This window comes from Palaemon carinicauda, chromosome 35, assembly GCF_036898095.1.
Source record: "Palaemon carinicauda isolate YSFRI2023 chromosome 35, ASM3689809v2, whole genome shotgun sequence".
Taxonomy (NCBI): domain Eukaryota; kingdom Metazoa; phylum Arthropoda; class Malacostraca; order Decapoda; family Palaemonidae; genus Palaemon; species Palaemon carinicauda.
In genome coordinates, this window is record NC_090759.1 from 74059653 (window position 1) to 74079710 (window position 20058).

General features: G+C 42.9%; 1 long non-coding RNA gene across 1 annotated transcript in view; it reads right to left on the reverse strand.

Annotated features, from left to right (window-relative positions):
* Nucleotides 1-4382: 4382 nt before the first annotated feature.
* Nucleotides 4383-20058, reverse strand: part of LOC137627550 (uncharacterized) — a 325984-nt gene continuing 310308 nt past the window's right edge. The window contains exon 3 of the long non-coding RNA XR_011041188.1: nt 4383-4800. This is a non-coding gene — a long non-coding RNA (uncharacterized lncRNA). The remainder of the gene's footprint in view (nt 4801-20058) is intronic.

Sequence of the window (20058 nt, forward strand, 5' to 3'; positions counted from 1 at the left end):
GTTCCTGTGGATGAGGAAGTTGCTGTTCTCCCTCCTACTGATATTCCCTTGAGGACTCTGTCAGATGGAGAGGAGCCTTAAGCTGCTTAGCCTCCTATGGACTTTAATTAAATCATGATGATTTTTTTAAGGATCTTCGTCCGGATCTTGTAACTGCTGCTCCTCGTTCGCCTAACGTCAGAACTTACACTAGGCCTAGCTACTTCGAAGCCGTTGTTTTTAAGCTAGTGCTCTCTCGCTCTCCTGGAGAGCGTTACGTTGGCTAGGCGACTGGTTTTTGCACCAGGAGGAGTTTTTTAGGGATACAGCCTTTGATTTCCCTTCTTTTAAACTGGCTTATAGAGCGAGAGTCTGATATGACACGAGAGAAGTTCTCGGCTTGGGAGTTCATGCCTCTGCCCAGATAGACTTCTCAATTCTGGTAGACTCGCCCTGGCGCCTAGCCAGGAGACACTCCAAGTTGTTTTCAGGTCAACTTCTCAGCTTTTGTCAAGCCTTTGAAGTTTTGCTGTACTATTATGTCACACATAACAAGGCTTTCAGGGATGGTAAACGGTTCCGCCTCAGTCGCTAACCCCGTCTGTTGCCACACCTGCTCCCGTAGACCCTAAATGGGCTTTGCTGCAAGCCATGCAGTCCAAGCTTGCGTCCTTGATACAGGACTTAAATGCGGAGAAGAACCTTCTGGCCAACAACCTTCCAACCGGTCGGTTGTGCGCCCTGTTGACGCTGAGGTAACCTACTCGCGTCTGCCAGTTGAGGTGGTTCCTCCTTCTGGCCAACAACCTTCCAACCGGTCGGTTGTGCGCCCTGTTGACGCTGAGGTAACCTACTCGCGTCTGCCAGTTGAGGTGGTTCCTCCTTCTGGCCAACAACCTTCCAACCGGTCGGTTGTGCGCCCTGTTGACGCTGAGGTAACCTACTCGCGTCTGCCAGTTGAGGTGGTTCCTCCTTCTGGCCAACAACCTTCCAACCGGTCGGTTGTGCGCCCTGTTGACGCTGAGGTAACCTACTCGCGTCTGCCAGTTGAGGTGGTTCCTCCACCGATGCGACCCAGTGTGGGTTGCCAGTCGCACGTTGACGTTAAGCGACGCTCGGAGGTGGTTGTTGACGTTCAGGACGTTCAACAACCAGCAGAGGTGACTTGTTGTGACGCAGTGCGTCAACCTCAGCAACCCGGTAGGGTGTTGACTGCACAACCCAGACGGTCTAGACAGTTTCGGGTTGACGCTGTACTTCCTCGCGCACCCATGGTTGTTGACAGTTCACAGACTGTGCAGCAGTTCCATGATATTGCGTCCGGCTCTGTCACGCATCCACCAGTGCGACCGGATTCAGCGAGTCAGACGTTGCCCACTCCGTTGCCGTTTCCTCATCAGTTTCGGATGAGGAACCCTCTGATGAGGACGTTGCTGAACAAGACGATCAGCCCCCAGCCCTGCTATCCATCCAGAAGATGCTGAAGAAGGAACGCTGCTCAGTCAGGCTGTGGATGAGTCTGGTAGGGACACTGTCATCCGTGGATCAATTTGTGTCACTAGGAAGACTACACCTCCGTCCTCTTCTATACCATCTAGCTTTTCACTGGAAAAAGGACAAGACGCTAGAAGCGGTCTCGATCCCGGTTTCCGGAAAGATAAAGTCTTGTCTGACTTGGTGAAAGGACTATATCAACCTTAGAGAGGGTCTTCCCCTAACTGTTCAGACTCCCAACCACGTTCTCTTCTCGGACGCATCGGACGTAGGCTGGGGTGCGACATTAGACGGTCGGGAATGCTCGGGATTATGGAACTCGAGTCAAAGGACAATGCATTTCAACTGCAAGGAGCTTCTGGCAGTACGTCTGACCTGGAAAAGCTTCAGGTCTCTCCTTCAAGGCAAAGTGGTGGAGGTGAACTCGGACAACACCACGGCTTTGGCGTACATCTCCAAGCAAGGAGGGACCTACTCTCTGACGTTGTACGAGATCGCAAGGGACCTCCTCACCTGGTCAAAAGGTCTAGACATATCACTAGTAACGAGGTTCATCCAAGGCAACTTGAATGTCATGGCAGATTGTCTCAGTCGGAAGGGACAAATAATTCCAACAGAATGGAACCTCCACAAGGATGTATGCAAGAGACTTTGGGCCACCTGTGGCCAGCCAACCATAGATCTCTTCGCAACCTCGATGACCAAGAGGCTCCCAATATTTTGCTCACCAATCCCGGACCCAGCAGCAGTTCATATAGATGCCTTTCTACTAGATTGGTCACATCTAGATCTATATGCATTCCCTCCGTTCAAGATTGTCAACAAGGTACTGCAGAAGTTCGCCTCTCACGAAGGGACAAGGTTGACGCTAGTTGCTTCCCTCTGGCCCGCGAGAGAATGGTTCACCGAGGTACTTCGATGGCTAGTAGACGTTCCCAGACCACTTCCCCTAAGGGTGGACCTTCTACGTCAGCCACGCGTAAAGAAGGTACACCAAGGCCTCCACGCTCTTCGTCTGACTGCCTTCAGACTATCGAAAGACTCTCGAGAGCTAGAGACTTTTCGAAGGAGGCAGCCAGAGCGATTGCTAGAGCAAGGAGAACATCCACCCTTAGAGTCTACCAATCGAAGCGGGAAATCTTCCGAAACTGGTGCAAGTCAGTATCCGTATCCTCGACCAGTACCCCTGTAACTCAAATAGCTGACTTCCTCTTATATCTGAGGAAACAACGATCTCTTTCAGCTCCCACTATCAAGGGTTACAGAAGCATGTTGGCATCAGTCTTCCGTCACAGAGGCTTAGATCTTTCCAACATAAAGATCTACAGGACCTCCTTAAGTCTTTTGAGACCACGAAGGAGCGTCGTTTGGTTACACCTGGTTGGAATTTAGACGTGGTACTAAGATTCCTTATGTCAGACAGGTTCGAAACGCTACAATCAGCCTCCCTGAAAGATCTCACCTTAAAGACTCTTTTCCTGGTATGCTTAGCCACAGCTAAAAGAGTCAGTGAGATTCATACCTTCAGCAAGAACATCGGATTCTCATCCGAAACGGCTACATGTTCTACAACTTGGTTTTCTAGCCAAAAACGAGCTGCCTTCTCGGCCTTGGCCAATATCGTTCGATATTCCAAACTTATCGTATGGTTGGAAATGAACTAGAAAGAGTCTTATGTCCTGTAAGAGCTCTTAAGTTCTATTTAAAACGAACTAAACCTTTACGAGGCCCGTCTGAAGCTTTATGGTGTTCAGTTAAGAAACCATCTTTGCCTATGTCAAAGAATGCTTTATCCTATTTTATCAGACTGTTAATACGAGAAGCTCATTCCCATCTGAATGAGGAAGACCAAGCTTTGCTGAAGGTAAGGACACACGAAGTAGAGCTGTCGCAACTTCCGTGGCCTTTTAACAAAATAGATCTCTGCAAAGTATAATCGACGCAACCTATTGGAAAAGCAAGTCAGTGTTCGCGTCTTTTTATCTTAAGAATGTCCAGTCTCTTTACGAGAACTGCTACACTCTGGGACCATTCGTAGCAACGAGTGCAGTAGTGGGTGAGGGCTCAACCACTACAATTCCCTAATTCCATAACCTTTTTAATCTTTCTCTTGAAATGTTTTATTATTGTTTTTGGGTTGTCCGGAAGGCTAAGAAGCCTTTCGCATCCTACTTGATTTGGCGGGTGGTCAAAGTCATTTCTTTGAAGCGCCTAGATTAGAGGTTTTGATGAGGTCCTGTTGTATGGGTTGCAACCCTTGATACTTCAGATCCTAGGGGTCGCTCAGCATCCTAAGAGGATCGCGAGGCTCCGTAAGGAAGACGTACTTAAAAAGGCAGAGTAATTGTTCAAGTCGACTTCCTTACCAGGTACTTATTTATTTTATGTTTGTTATTTTGAATAACTGCTAAAATGAAATACAAAATACTTAGCTCATAATAATGTAAACAAGTAATGCTGGTCTCTACCCACCCCCCTGGGTGTGAATCAGCTTATATAATCACCGGCTAAGTTTAATATTGAAAAATGTTATTTTTATTAATAAAATAAATTTTTGAATATACTTACCCGGTGATTATATATTAAAGGACCCTCCCTTCCTCCCCAATAGAGACCCAGTGGACCGAGGAGAAAATTGGTTCTGTGTTTACATTGAGTACTGAGTACCTGCTCGACAGATGGCGCTGTTGATGTACACCCCCTACCTGCATAGCGATCGCTGGCGTATTTTGAACGAAGAGTTTTTCTGTCGGGCAGCAGAGCTGCAGCTTATATAATCACCGGGTAAGTATATTCAAAAATTTATTTTATTAATAAAAATAACATTTTTCTCAGAAGTATTAGCAAACTAAATCTGGTTCTTTGTGTATTCAATGCTGTAAATTTCAAAAATTTTTCCTTTTCTCTCATTGATATATAAAACTACATTACACACAATTAGCATAGTAATTTGAGCTTAGCTTATGCACAACTCGTATTGTAGTAAGTGTTAACAAAGCCACCTTATGAAATTACCAGTATACATTATACCAGTTTAAGCATTACAGACTGGTATTCATAAAAATGGAAATGGATGAAACTATTACTCTATCTATAACACTTAATCTATAGGTTTGAGGTGCCTGGTAGGAAGGGTTTAATGGTTTGTTCATACTCTAATACAAACCCTCTTCATTTCCATGGGATTACTGTATTCATTTGCTGTTTTGCTACGACCAAAGTTAAAGAATTCCTGTGGTTCTGGCAACGTTGTATGGATGACCTCTGTTCCAACTTACACCGGGTAGGTGCATATGAGGCTGGTCATATACGGTACAGTAGATGCACCTGAAAGAATGATATGAAAGATTTAGAGCCTTATTAGTATTGAACTTTTCAGATTTTCCCCTCAATTTAAACTTTTCTTAGTTCTGATATATCCCTAGTTCAAAGTAAAGATGAATGCCCTAAATAGTTTTGTGGATTCATGTAAATTGTTATACAGTATGTAAAAATAATTTTATTCATTACAGATTTCAAGTCTTGGAAAAAACATAACCTACACAATTCAAGAATTATGCGATACTGAAAAGAGGTTTTTTTTTCATCAAAGATTTAAAATGATAAAGGGGAAGGAACCTGTGAACTACCATTTAACTGTGAGTTTCATTCAATTTTCTTTCTCATAATTTAAGGAATGATGTTGATAGTTTTATCAGTAAATGTCTGATGCAATTTTTTTTTTTATGGAACTAACAATAAAACTTTTAATGGGATATTTAAAGTTTAATTGTAAATATTTTCCAAAATTGAGGCTTGGTTGCTGTGGTAATAATTATGGGATTTCTTTTATTTCAAAAGCTCCAAAGGTTTGTAATACGTTTATAAAAGCTAGTCTTTATGTATGTATTTACTGTAGGATTTTCCCAAGCATTATTTTCTTGAGTAGCATTTTTTTTTTTTTTTTTTTTTTAAATCTAAAGATTCTCTTAAAGTAACGTCTGATATTTCAAGTAAGCCGAAGCAATTTTATACTTAAAAATAAATGTGTTTCTTTGAATTAATGAGTTCTCGTTCAGCAACTGTTATAATTAGGTTTTTAAAAACACAATATTTGATTAAGTATTTAATGCTAGACAAGAAAAGACTGAATTTCCAATTAAAAGTTCTTTCTAGTAAAGTTCCTACACTAATACTATTGTCCTTTATTGCTATTACAATTTCAGAGTTGCTGGTGTATATTGGGTAGGTCTCGTCCACCTAATAGGCATTCACTTTGATTTTGGCCACAGCACATTCAATACTTCTCTGCTGCCTCATAATTTTGATTGAGGGATATTAAAGGAAGAAGCCAATGGTATGCAGTTGTTTCTGGATAATCTAAAGAAGCAACAGTTTTTTGTGCAAATCGCCATTATCGACAACATGCTTTTTCCTGTTGGGCAGCATTTTTTATTATTTCCTCGCTAGTGTGGCTTAACGACAACAAAAGGTGAACTTACGGAAATTAGTATTCATCAGTGTTAAAAGGAGGTTTTGCTGCCACCTTGTGTTAAGGGGTGAGGCACTGCCCTTCTTCACAACTCCTCCTGGTAGTGTCTTTCATATCTCAAAAAAGACACTAACAGCGTACCACATGGAAGTGCCGTTTCTTCATCACGGTCTGCATGACCTCTCTGAAGGCAAACTTTGTTTCTCTACCTCACCTTAGTTAGATCTCCCTCCTCTGCCTCATTGTCATTAAATTCTTTGCACTTTGGTTTATAGAAGAAGAAAAAGTAGACAAAAACAGGAAGAAAAGTAGAAGACAAAAAATCTAGGAAAATGGATAGATTGGATAGTGTGCATGAATCGGACCTATCTCTCCCCGCTTGTGGGAGATTATTCAGTATATGGTACTGGTGCTCACTGCAAAATTACTGTATGCTTACTAAAGTGCCACGATGAAGCAGGCGACACGAGCTTTGCAGCCCGAAATTTTCATAAGAAAAGGCACATGGGGCCAGATCACATGGAAGAAAAATTACGCGGTAATGGAGCATGTGTTGTCTAGGTGCATGTACAGGTATCAAAGTCATCTTGGATGAGAAAATCTAAATGCTTTTCAAACTTACTGACCGACCTTCATGCAGCTTGGAAAGTTTCCTAGTTTGTTCCATGCTCTGTTCCGGGTACATACCTCCATCATGTACGTAGAGAAATTTATCTATGATCTTAAACTTTGATTCCGTTTTCCCAGAGTATCATCATTCACAGAGTCAGACTAGGGGACTGCATTTAGTAAGACGCACAATGCGCATGCCATTATTTCTTTCCAGTGTGGAATAGTTTTCGGCCCACTACCATCATTACAAGATAGTGCACAGGTAGCGCAATGGCGCAGGTTTTCGGCCCACTACCATCATTACGAGATAGTGCACAGGTAGCTCAAGTAGTGTTTGCTGAAACTACAGTAATTACTGATGGAATTGTTTTAGGCATGGACTTGCAATCTCTCTCTCTCTCTCTCTCTCGTGAGAAATCGGTCAGTTGTCAGGAATAGGGGGAAGAATGGCAACGCCCTTCATCCAGACCAACTGTGCAAGTGCTCAATCTCCTTAGAGAATGAGCAACTTCTTCATGATGCAGACAAAGAAAAAGACTGTACTGGTACTCATTCTTAAGGAGATTGAGCACTTGCACAGTTGGTATGGATGAAAGGCATTGCCACTCTTCCCCTTAGTTGTTAGACTGATCTCTCACAAGAGAGGGAGAGAGAGGAGGAGAGATGGCAAGTCCATGCCTAAAACAACTGCATCAGTAATTACTGTAGTTTCAGCAAACTCTGCTTGAGCTACCTGTGCCCTCGCGCTACCTGTGCACTATCTCATAATGATGGTAGTAGGCCGAAAACTATTCCACACTGGAAAGAAATAATGGCATGCGCATTCTGCGTCTTATTAAATGCAGTCTTAGGCTAACCCTGTGAATGATGATACTCTGGGAAAATAAAATAAAAATTTAAGATCATAGATAAATTTCTCTACGTACATGGAGGTATGTACCCGGAACAGAGCATGGTACAAACCAGGAAACTTGCCTAGCTGCATGAAGGTCTGTCAGTAAGTTCGAAAAGCATTCATGCTTCTGGAAAAGGTGCTCTTTGAATAATAATAAGCAAATGCACAGTTGGTCAGGATGAAATATTCTGCCCTCTTGACCCTCCCATCTCCTGTTTTAGAGGAACACTTCAGGATCTCTCCTAAAATGATAACCCTGAATTAAGTGAAATTCGGTTGAAGTGGAACTTGTATTGATTGCCTTGCCCGTTTAATCTTAGAGTTCTTTCCTCACTCGAAGAGGGTGAGCGTTTCCATTTTCTCATCCAAGATGGCTTTGACACCTGTCCATGCACCTACACAACACATGCTCCATTACCATTTGATTTTTCTTCCATGTGTTCAGGCCCCATGTGCCTTTTGTTATGAAACTTTTGGGATGCAAAGCTAGTGTTGCCTGCTTCGTTGCAGCACCTTAGTCTGCATGCAGTAATTTTGCAATATGCAGAGACCCTTCCATACACAGTCCACAATACAAAATGTGTCCACGCTCTGAGCACTTATGAAAGCACAGGGATCTTCCAACACTTCCACGTGTTAAGGAATAGAAACTTCCCAGGACCGCTCTGCGAGATCATCTGCTAGGCTATTCTACACCCACTGATAAAAGACATTTCCCACAAACAATTATTGAAAGTTCTCGCATAATGCATGTGCGCTCTGCTTGCGGCCACTTTCCACTAGCTCCTTACAGGCTAAGCACCTACTGCTTAGTTTTAGTTTACTTCTCCCAGCATGAAAGATAGGGGCACATCAGCCTCCCTTCTTCCTCGTTGGGATATTGCTTTGGTTCCTGTCTGATTTGTGAGTGCTCCAAGTTGACGGAGAATTATACTCGAGCCCAACGCCATGCCCAATCTTAAGTAGCCTCCTGTATCAACCACTGGTCTGGTGTGGTACCTTAAAAACCCCATAAACCAGATTTTGGCAAATACAGAGAAGAGGAAGATTTGTACAGACTTGATCCAGTCACCAAACCCATTGATCAACTGGACCCTAAAGTGGAGGAAGCTCTTGCCTCCAACCACACTAGGTAAGACACCTACTGAAAACTTCCGGTGTTGGAGACAGCAGCCCTTTTCCCATAGGAGGAATCCCTATACCATAGAGCAATTATCTTCAAATGCCCAGGCCATCCAAAGGCAGAGATTCGGAACCTTGAACCCCATCACATGTTTAAAGTCTGCTAAAGGAAACTCCTTCATGATGTTGCAGCCCCTCCTACAGCTGCCGCAAGAGAGGAATGCATATGAAGCACTGTTCAGCAAAGCGGCACCAATGTAGAGCAGAGAACATCCCATCCTCTGCGACGGCCACCACCTACTTTTATAAACTCTCTCCCTCCACCGATGACATTCCATACCTACCATCCAAACTTAAATTTAGCAGCAGAGACAAAAGTACAAAGAATAATTACCAAAATCATCCTAAACTGTTGTCTCCCCTCCTTAAGTTGCCTCTTCAAATGGTGGCTGTATATAGGTTAAGTTAAATAAGTTTCTCCTTCCTCCTGACATCCTTTAAGATGGAGACTGCAAGCAGCTGTACACTCTGTCATAAGGAAGGAAGACTTTGTGCTCCCTGAAGGATACTAATCCTTCTGTAAGCATCTCTGTATCATCATTGGGAAAGTGATGTACCAGTTAAAAGCTCTATGCATCTTGACTGACTACCACTCCCCTAGTGCTCGTGCTCATCTATACTTAGTCATACTCCAATTGGATTTGTATGCTGAACTAACTTGAACATGGAGTTTCCCATGAGAAAGGTTCATGATACACACACTCATTCGCCACAATCAACTGATTGTGGTTAATCAGAAAATTCCGATCCAACGCCCAAGTAGAGGATGCCCTACTTTGGAATACCTATAGCCATGGCAGTATTTAGTCTTCCCACCAGACTATCATAGTACTGGAATCATGAAGGTAGTGCAACTAACTCTACTGTATCTGCACAAGCAAGAATTTCTAGACTGACAATGGCAATGTCTTATGCGACTGAATTTTTGGGGGCAAAGTGCATTTCTCCTTGGGGCCTTCTCACCAATCTTGTCTGCAGCATCACCTAGTAAAGAATTGAGGATTGTCTTACCATCTGGTTCTAGAATAAAAATTTGACTTCCACCCTGGTGACTGAACAATGAATACCTCATTAAGGGACCTCCTCAACTTCAGGAATGCAGACCTTCATAAACATCTTGAAGGAGAGATGGTGGGGTGCACGTGAAGATTGCGTCAGTTACATGGAATATGTATCAAGTTAGAAAAACTCCAGCATATCAAATTGCCTGGTACCTTTGCAGCATTGCTACCATTTTAAGATTTCTAACAATTGGACAGACCTATCAGTACTTAATTGGGCAACAACAAAACCATTTGTGGCACTGTTTAACAAAACCTATGAGACAGTAAAGAAGGTTCACATTTATAGTATGAACCTGGCAGAGCTGTCAGCGAGGGTCCCTAGGCAAGAGGTATGCACTAGCAGATATGCTCACTCGTTTGGGATACCATATGTTCAGAGGCCCCCAACATCCTTGCATGATGGAAAGGCAAAATGCTCTTGGGGAATCATATTCTAGCAACTCGCTTGCCATTCAGTTGAACAAAAAACTCTGTACAGTTGCCTTCATTAATTCTGGCACACTGATATCTCCTTAGCTTCCCATGAAGTATACCGGAATTAATGAAGTCGACTGTACTGTTTACTACTGTATTTTAATTCCTTCTCTCATAATCTACAAGTGGAGCTGTCAGAGATCATGACTTGCTTCTCTGTACTGCAAGGCCAGTAAAACACTTGGTTTTCAGCCCCAGAAGAAGAGAGCCATGTACACCTAGTCTTTCTAGTAGTTTTTCCTTGCAAGATAAGTACTCTCCTGGAAGTGAGGAGATGGGAATACCATCTTGGACTCAACTGCATGAATTCAGATTTCATGTCTGCCTCGCTTTCAGGAGAAACTTTTTAAGTGACACAGGTCTTGAGGACCGGCGTCTATAAATAACAAAGTTTCTATGTTGTTGTTCACCTGACAAAGAACAACAACAACAACAACAACATAGAAACTTTATTTATTTGTAGGTGGTAGTTATTCATCAAATTCTTTAGGAAATAATAAGTCTAGAATAGAATGAGAGGCAAGATCAACAGCCTTTTCAACTTATTTCTTGCATACCCATTTCTTATAAATGACCTTGCATTCAGACAACTTTTTATTAATTCAGTTAACTTATTTTCTCATTGTTTTCACCCATGAGCAAGATGAAAGTGCCTTAAATATTTCCTGGACAAGTTGGTTATAGAGAATTCCTCCCACTAAAGAATAAGTTTCCCAACTAAAGGACAAAGGTTTGTATTCTGTAGGAACAGAGGTTTTATTAATTTGTACTCAGTTGCCTCTTCGGAGGGCAGGGCCTACCTCCACACCAGTAACCTCTATAAAAGCTTCAGTGGCTGCTTCTAGCTTAGTTGATATTGTACTCAATTATGTTATTTTCATTAGTAAAATAAATTTTTGGATATACTTACCCGATAATCATGTAGCTGTCAACTCCGTTGCCCGACAGAATTCTACGGGAGGGATACGCCAGCTATCGCTATACTAGAAGGGGTGTACTCACAAGCGCCACCTGTGGCCAGGTACTACAGTACTTGTTGTTGTCGCCACCTCACTTTTTCCTCGGTCCACTGGTTCTCTATGGGGAGGAAGGGTGGGTCAATTAAATCATGATTATCGGGTAAGTATATTCAAAAATTTATTTTACTAATGAAAATAACATTTTTCAATATTAAACTTACCCGATAATCATGTAGCTGATTCACACCCAGGGGGGTGGGTGAAAAACCAGTGTACAAGACTAAAGGATAGCTAAGTATCCCGTACAGACGCTCCCCAACTTACGAACGAGTTACGTTCCGAACGATCGTTCGTAAGTTCAAACTGTTCGTAAGTTGCTTCAGTGCCATATTTTGTATTATAATTTATGTTTAAGGCATATACAGTACTGTATAAGTATATTGAAGGTTTATATAAGTATGTTTAAGTATGTTTAAGGCTTGTATAAGTAACCTGTATTGGTTTGTACTGAAAAAAACACTTAATAAAATGGAGAGAATACGTACAGTACTGTACTACGTATGTTAGAGAGAGAGAGAGAGAGAGAGAGAGAGAGAGAGAGGTTAGTTTACTGAATTGTTTTATTTCAATTTTGACCGACGGAATCATTCTTTGTAGAGTATACGTCACGTATCTTGTGACGTCATGTATTTGGCGGAAGAGCGCTGACAAACCGAAAGATTTCCTTTCATTATGTTGCCGAGTAATCTTATTACAGAATTCTCATAATCGAAACACCGAGTAACGATATCAAGTGTTTTAGTGGTCTGTATCATTAGTTATGAGATTAGTAGCCTACAACTTACCGTAAAGTTAAGAAAAAAAAAAGTCTGATGTTATATTTCTTCTGGCGGAAGGCGAGAGGCAAATCAAGTGATTTTCTTCCGATCCGTTACTATTCCCATAATCGAAACATCGAATAAGGATATAAAGAATTTTTTAATATTTTCAAAGAAATATGAAGACTTAACTGCATTAAAAATCAAAATACGGAGGGAGAGAGAGAGAGAGAGAGAGAGAGAGAGAGAGAGAGGTGGGGGGTTGCGTATTCCGTTTATAACTAATAATAAGGTCTATCAACGAACTGTATGGAAAATGTGATACCCTATAATATATTAGCGCTGTTGTAATATTCACTATGAAGAGATTTCGAATATCAAGAAAATTATATAAATCAGTGTTATTCGTACTATATGTGCGCATAATCGTAATACTGCAGCGTCACCTTGAGATCAGCTGATCTCCCAACCAAAAGTAAATCAAAAGTAATTGTTGATTATTGAAATGCTCGAGAAATTAAAAAAAAAAATATGAACGTGCTTTAATAAACCACAATTAAACACAATAATGTCTAATGAAATATGAAGGCTTAATATTGAACGAAAAATTGAATACTGTATGAAGCTTTAGAATTAACTACCCGTATGCGATTGACAGAGCGAGCACACACACACACACACAGAAAGAGCTACAATGATTTCGCATGATACCTAATAATAAGAACTGTAGGGAAACTGATTTTCTGTAACATATTGGCGCTGATGTAATATTCATCTTGAAGATATTTCTAATATGTTAAGAAATAAAAAAAAAAATGCCAAAAGTCTGATGACGTTATATTTCTTCTGACGGAAGGCGAGAGGCAAATCAAGTGGTTTTCTTCCGATCCGTTACTATTCCCTTAATTGAAACATCGAATAAGGATATAAATTTTTTTTTAATAATTTTCAAAGAAATGTGAAGATTTAACTGCATTAAAAATCAAAATACGGAGAGAGAGAGAGAGAGAGAGAGAGAGAGAGAGAGAGAGAGAGAGAGAGAGAGAGAGAGAGAGAGAGAGAGAGAGAGAGAGAGAGAGAGAGAGAGAGAGAGAGAGAGAGAGAGAGAGAGAATTTAACTTGAAATGAAATCTACGGATGTTTACGAACATGTTTGGACTTCCTTCAATTTGTGTTCGTATGTACCGTTGTTCGTAACTCGAATGTTCGTAAGTAGGGGAGCATCTGTATTTCATATAATCAGTTATCCACAATAACAATGAAATAATAAGTACCTGGTAAGGAAGTCGACCTTGAACCGTTACTCTGCCTTTAATAAGATCGTCTTCCTTACTGAGCGCAGCGTTCCTCTTGGAAGGCTGAATCAACTCAAAGGTGCTAAAGTATCAAGGGCTGCAACCCATACTAAAGGACCTCATCACAACCTTTAACCTCGGGCGCTTCTCAAGAAAGAATTGACCACCCGCCAAATCAACAAGGATGTGGAAGGCTTCTTAGCCGACCGTACAACCCATAAAAAGTATTCAAGAGAAAGGTTAAAAGGTTATGGGATTATGGGAATGTAGTGGCTGAGCCCTCGCCTACTACTGCATTCGTTGCTACGAATGGTCCCAGGGTGTAGCAGTACTCGTAAAGAGACTGGACATCTTTGAGATAGAATGATGCGAACACTGACTTGCTTCTCCAATAGGTTGCATCCATAACACTCTGCAGAGAATGGCTCTGTTTGAAGGCCACAGAAGTAGCCACAGCTCCCACTTCATGTGTCCTTACCTTCAGCAAAGCAAGGTCTTCTTCCTTCAGATGAGAATGTGTTTCTCTAATCAGAAGCCTGAATAGTAAGAAACTGAGTTCTTAGAACTTGGAAAAGAAGGTTTCTTGATAGCACACTATAAGGCTTCTGATAGTCCTCGAAAAGGTTAAGACCTTTTTAGAAAGTACCTAAGAGCTCTAACTGGGCAAAGTACTCTCTCCAGTTCATTCCCCACCAAGTTGGACAGGCTTGGGATCTCGAACGACTTAGGCCAAGGACGTGAAGGAAGCTCGTTTAGCAAAAACCGAGCTGCAAGGAACATGTAGCCGTTTCAGATGTGAAAACAATGATCTTGCTGAAGGCGTGGATCTCACTTACTCTTTTAGCTGTTGTCAAGCACACGAGGAAAAGAGTTTTTAACGTGAGGTCCTAAAAAGAGGCTGATTGGAGAGGTTCAAATCTTGATGACATAAGGAACCTTAGGACCACGTCTAGATTCCAGCCTGGAGTGGACAACCGACGTTCCTTTGAGGTCTCAAAAGACCTAGGGAGGTCCTGTAGATCTTTGTTGGTGGAAAGATCCAAGCCTCTGTGGCGGAAAACCGCTGCCAACATACTTCTGTAACCCTTGATCGTAGGAGCTGAAAGGGATCTTACTTTCCTTAGATATAACAGGAAGTCAGCAATCTGGGTTACAGTGGTACTGGTTGAGGAAACTGCATTGGTCTTGTACCAGCTACGGAAGACTTCCCCTTGAGACTGATAGATTCCGAGAGTGGATGTTCTCCTTGCTTTGGCAATCGCTCTGGCTGCCTCCTTCGAAAAAGTCCCTAGCTCTTGAGAGTCTTTCGAAAGTCTGAAGGCAGTCAGACGAAGAGCGTGGAGGATTGGGTGTACCTTCTTTACGTGAGGTAGACGTAGAAGGTTCACTCCTAGAGGAAGAGTCCTGGGAATGTTGACCAGCCATTGCAGTACCTCTAAGAACCATTCTCTCGCGGGCCAGAGCGGAGCCAACCAACGTCAGCCGTGTCCCTTGCGAGAGGAGAACTTCTGAAGTACCCTGTTGACAATCTTGAACGGCGGGAATGCATACAGGTCGAGATGGAACCAATCCAGCAGAAAAGCATCCACGTGAACTGCTGCTGGGTCTGGAATCGGAGAACAATACAACAGGAGTCTCTAGGTTATCGAGGTAGCGAACAGATCTATGGTTGGCTGACCCCAAAGGGCCCAAAGTCTGCTGCAAACATTCTTGTGAAGGGTCCACTCTGTGGGGATGATCTGACCCTTGCGGCTGAGGTGATCTGCCATGACATTCATACCGCCCTGAATGAACCTCGTTACCAGCGTGAGCTTTCGATCTTTAGACCAGATGAGGAGGTCCCTTGCGATCTAGAACAACTTCCACGAAAGAGTCCCTCCCTGCTTGAAGATGTAAGCCAGGGCTGTGGTGTTGTCAGAGTCCACCTCCACCACTTTGTTAAGCTGGAGGGACTTGAAGTTTATCAAGGCCAGAATAACCGCCAACAACTCCTTGCAATTGATGTGAAGTGTCCTTTGCTCCTGATTCCATGTTCCCGAGCATTCTTATCCGTCCAAAGTCGCACCCCAGCCCGTGTCTGATGCGTCCGAGAGGAGACGGCGGTCGGGTTTCTGAACAGCCAAAGGTAGACTTCCTTGAGAAGAAAGCTGTTCTTACACCACGCGAGAAGACCTTCTCTCTTCGGAAACAGGAACTGAGACCGTCTCTAGCGTCATGTCCTTTATCCAGTGAGCAGCTAGATGATACTGAAGGGGGGGGAGGTGGAGTCTCCCTAACACGATGAACAGGGCCAGCGATGAAAGTGTCCCTGTTAGACTCATCCACTACCTGACTGAGCATCGGTTCCTTCTCAGCATGCTCTGGATGCATTCTAGGGCTTGGAAGATCCTTGGGGCCGACGGAAAAGCCCGAAAAGCTCGACTCTGAAGATCCATACCCAGGGAGACAATGATCTGGGATGGGACGAGCTAAGACTCCTCAAAATTGACCAGGAGGCCCAGTTCCTTGGTCAGATCCATAGTCCATTTGAGAATCTCCAGACAGCGACGACTTGTGGGAGCTCTTAAAAGCCAGTCGTCTGACGGAGCCGGACACAAGATCATGGTACTGCTGCACAGTCTGTGAACTGTCAACCATGGGGAAGCGAGGAAGTACAGTGACAACCCGAAGCTGTCTAGACTGTCTGGGTCGTACAGACGACAACTTATCGGGTTGCTAAGGTTGCCGTACTGCGTCACAACAAGTCACTCCTGCTGGTTGTTGAACGTCTTCCCAGTGACACACTGACTCCGTAAACAAAAAATCCTCTAACAAGGACTAAGTTTGGACTGCATGTCTTGCAACACAGCTCAAGGACTATGGGAGCAGGTGTGGTAACAGACGGGATTAGCGACTGAAGTGGGACCATTACCTTCCCTGGAAGCATGTTATGCTTAAATAAAAGTCCATAGGAGGCTACGCAGCTAAAGGCTCCTCTCCAAATGACAGAGTCCTCAAGGGAATATCAGAAGGAGGGAGAAAAGCACTTTCTCATCTACAGGGACCATATCCGAGAAAAGCTAAGTTCTCTCAGTGAGGGTTACACTGTGCAAACGCAGCAGACTAGAAGGCAACGTTAAGAAACTGCTTGACAGTCTAGTGAGTTGGCAACAACCAAAGATGTGTGACTGAGAAGCATGCGGTAAGGTATGCAGAGCCTGTTGTATGCAGAGCATGCTGTATGCAGAGCATGCTGTATGTAGAACATGCTGTAAGGTAAGCAGAGCGTGTAACATTTCTCAGAAATTCCATGACCAGTGCTAGAGTGAGTAATATCGCATTACCGTCCATTGAAAGTGCACGTGCCGAGGGAATTGATTAGACTGTTTTGTTGATGAATTTGATAGCCGGCATGATAATCGTAGAATTAAGCTACACTAAATGTACTATAATCTACTTCACCTCCGGAAAGGGAAACTCGCCCTGTTGGCAACACTGCATTACTACATGCATGCTTGCAAGGGGTTTAATATCAACATAATATTACCTTACATTCATAACTCATGATTTTTGCCATATTTTGTGATTTGTTAAAAATATATTGCAAGGAATACAAATATATTTTTAAATAAGTAATACAAATAACCTCCATTATCATAATGTTTGAAAATGGAGGTAAGGTATGCTGAACAGCAGAGTCAGAACGAGCTGGAACAACAATAGTTGTGGTTTCCTCTTCAAGACTCTGTTGAGGGAACACCTGAGGCTCAGTCTGCAAAGGCTGATCAAAAGAAGTAGCAGAAGGTAGGCGCATGGGTGGAGGAGGCTGACTCCTGGCATGAGTGGCTGAACTCAAGGGTTGCGCTTGCTGAGTGGTTGGCGGAAGCGCAGTAGCAAGTTCCTGAGGAACGAGTTGAGGTTCCTGCGGTGTGAGCTGAGAGCGATGAGGTAGTGGCTGCGCAGAACGCAGTAAATGTCTCGCAAGTTGAGGCTCCTGAGGCGCAAGGCTAAGGTGTTGAGGTGCTTGCCTTGAGGAGGGTTGAGCTCGCTGCAGCGAGAGCTGAGGAGACTGACTCATGGATGGGAGAGGTTGTTGTACCTCAAGCGAGTGTTGCCTCACTGGTGGAACAGCAAGTGGAAGCGGAGGAAGAGAGGTATAAGCCTCCTGTTCCCATTGCTGAGGTTGCCTTAAGGAAGGCGGAGGGAGCTGCACACCACTGGGATCAGTAAACTCATAACGCGGCTCAACATCGTACGCCTGGCAGGCGGTACTGCGGTCAGGCGGAGCGAGCGCAGGCGGAGGGAGCGCAGGCGGAGGGAGCGCAGGCGGAGCGAGCGCAGGCGGAGCGAGCGCAGGCGGAGGGAGCGCAGGCGGAGCGAGCGCAGGCGGAGCGAGCGCAGGCGGAGGGAGCGCAGGCGGAGCGAGCGCAGGCGGAGGGAGCGCAGGCGGAGCGAGCGCAGGCGGAGCGAGCGCAGGCGGAGGCGCAACCTTCTCAGCCCGACACTCACGCATCAAGACCGAAAGTTGTGACTGCATGGACTGCAGTAGAGTCAACTTGGGGTCGGCAGACACTAAAGTCTGCTGAGGTAAAGCCTTAACAGCAGAGATCTGTTGCAGCAGAACCTTACTCCTCTTAGGCGGAGTGCGTTCAACTGATGACTGCGGCGAGTCAGAGCTTTGAACTCTAACTTCGTACGTCTGGCATAGGTCTGGACTTTACGTTTAAGAGGTCTTGAGACCTGAGACCAGCGTTTTCTCCCCTAAATTTCTTCTGCAGACGAGCAAAATAAGGGCTCAATCGTCTGCGGGTGGGAGTGACGGTCTCTGTAAGACACGCCCGCAACCACCGAGGATCCTTCTGTGCGCCGATCAAGGCCTGCCGAACCCTTTTGCCCTTCGACATTGCTTCTCCCCTGGGCTTGGGAGCTTGCAAGAGGTCCCGGACTGGGAGGACGACTGGCACGCACAGAAGTACCCTCACGCACAACACTGACACACTTTGCGCTAATCACTTATCACTTTGATTTTCTGTTTGCACTTATTTCACTGAACTCGAAACTTTAAGTGGTTTGTACCTGAAACACGCAATTCTATCCTTTCTCAAAAGTTAGTAATTGCGAAAACAGAATTACAATGTAACAGAAAAATCTAATGAAAGATAAATAATTCAGTGGCTGGAAAGAGACTAAACACTAGATCACTCTAGAAACGTTTACCTTCTTCCCCTAAAGAGACTAGGGAGAAGAGCAAAAACGATAACAACGTTACTCGCTTGAATGAAACGTTTATCCTCCTCTTTCTCCCTCCGTCTCTATCTCTCTCTCTCTCTCTCTCTCTCTTGACTTAGAACCTGAGAGAAGAGCCCAATCATAAATATCGTTAAAACATATTATTGTTAAAGGAAAAAACTGAAATATTTCCCAAAATGAAAAGTTCCTTTATTAGAATTAAAACCATTAAGTTAAGAAAGAATGAACAAAACGCTAGACACGGTTACTCTTACTGCAACGTGACACCGTGAAAATTCTTTCTCTATCGTAACGATAGAGCGCAAGTTGAACGTTCTGAACGTCAACAACTGCAGAGACAAAACAAAACGTTAGTTCAACTTTGAAAACAGTACGAGACTATCAAAGAAATTCTTTCAAAGACATTAAAATAGCATAATATGTTAACAGGTAAAACCGAAATGACGGGCTCAATGTTAATTAACTTCGGTACCAAGAAAAGACCGCCTACTATTAGGAAAGGTCGAATATAAACAAATATAAAAATTAATTTTAATAAGTTTATAATAAAAGTAAGTTAATCGAAGAGGCCTATAAAAGGCGGAGAGATATAAAATAAATCTATAACAAAACTAAGAAAGAGAGTCTATACTCTCTTAGACACCAACACTTCCGTCTAAGGGAAGGGTCGGCCATTTAAAGGTGAAAGAGAGTTCATACTCTCTTCGTCACCATAAAAAATAAATTAATTCCAAACGCTAGCTAAGCTAACAAAGAAGTTTCCAGTATAGCGAATAGCTGCAAATTTAGAGAAATACTTCACCAAACCGTGAATAATACTCCAAAATCATAAGCGTATCCAAGAACGTCTAGCCGGAAGCACGACAGAGGAAAAAGTGAGGTGGCGACAACAACAAGTACTGTAGTACCTGGCCACAGGTGGCGCTTGTGAGTACACCCCCTTCTAGTATAGTGATAGCTGGCGTATCCCTCCCGTAGAATTCTGTCGGGCAACGGAGTTGACAGCTACATGATTATCGGGTAAGTTTAATATTGAAAATTGGAGGACTCAAGTTTGTATATTTCTTAATTGATTTTTCAACAAGACACCCCAGATTCTCAAAATTACTGTATAAGATCATTTAAAATATTACTGATATAGATTTAATTCTGTTTAAAACTTAGGACATTTTAGAGAACTTTGCTGTATTTCTGATTCAAATAGTTAAAAAGTTATTAAAGGGTGAAAAATCTGAGCTGACTTATTTTTACTGCTGAATAATTAAATTTATATAATAAATGACTGAGGTAAAAAAAATGCTGAAACTTTCATTTTTGCTGAATAATAAAATCTATATAATAAATGCCAGGGGTAAGAGGTAAAAAAGATGCTGAAACTTCAAATATTTGAATATTTAGAAGTATTGGCTAAAATATTTGTCTAAGGCATAGAACAATTTTTTTCAATATATTAATTTATATTAAGTAATTTGAAAAATATTTTTTTAGATTTCTGCTTACCTTTACATATTCTTCAGTGAGTTTTGGTATAATATTTTTGCTTTCAGTATTGCATACTTTAAGCTGAATTTTCCTTCTGATGTAAG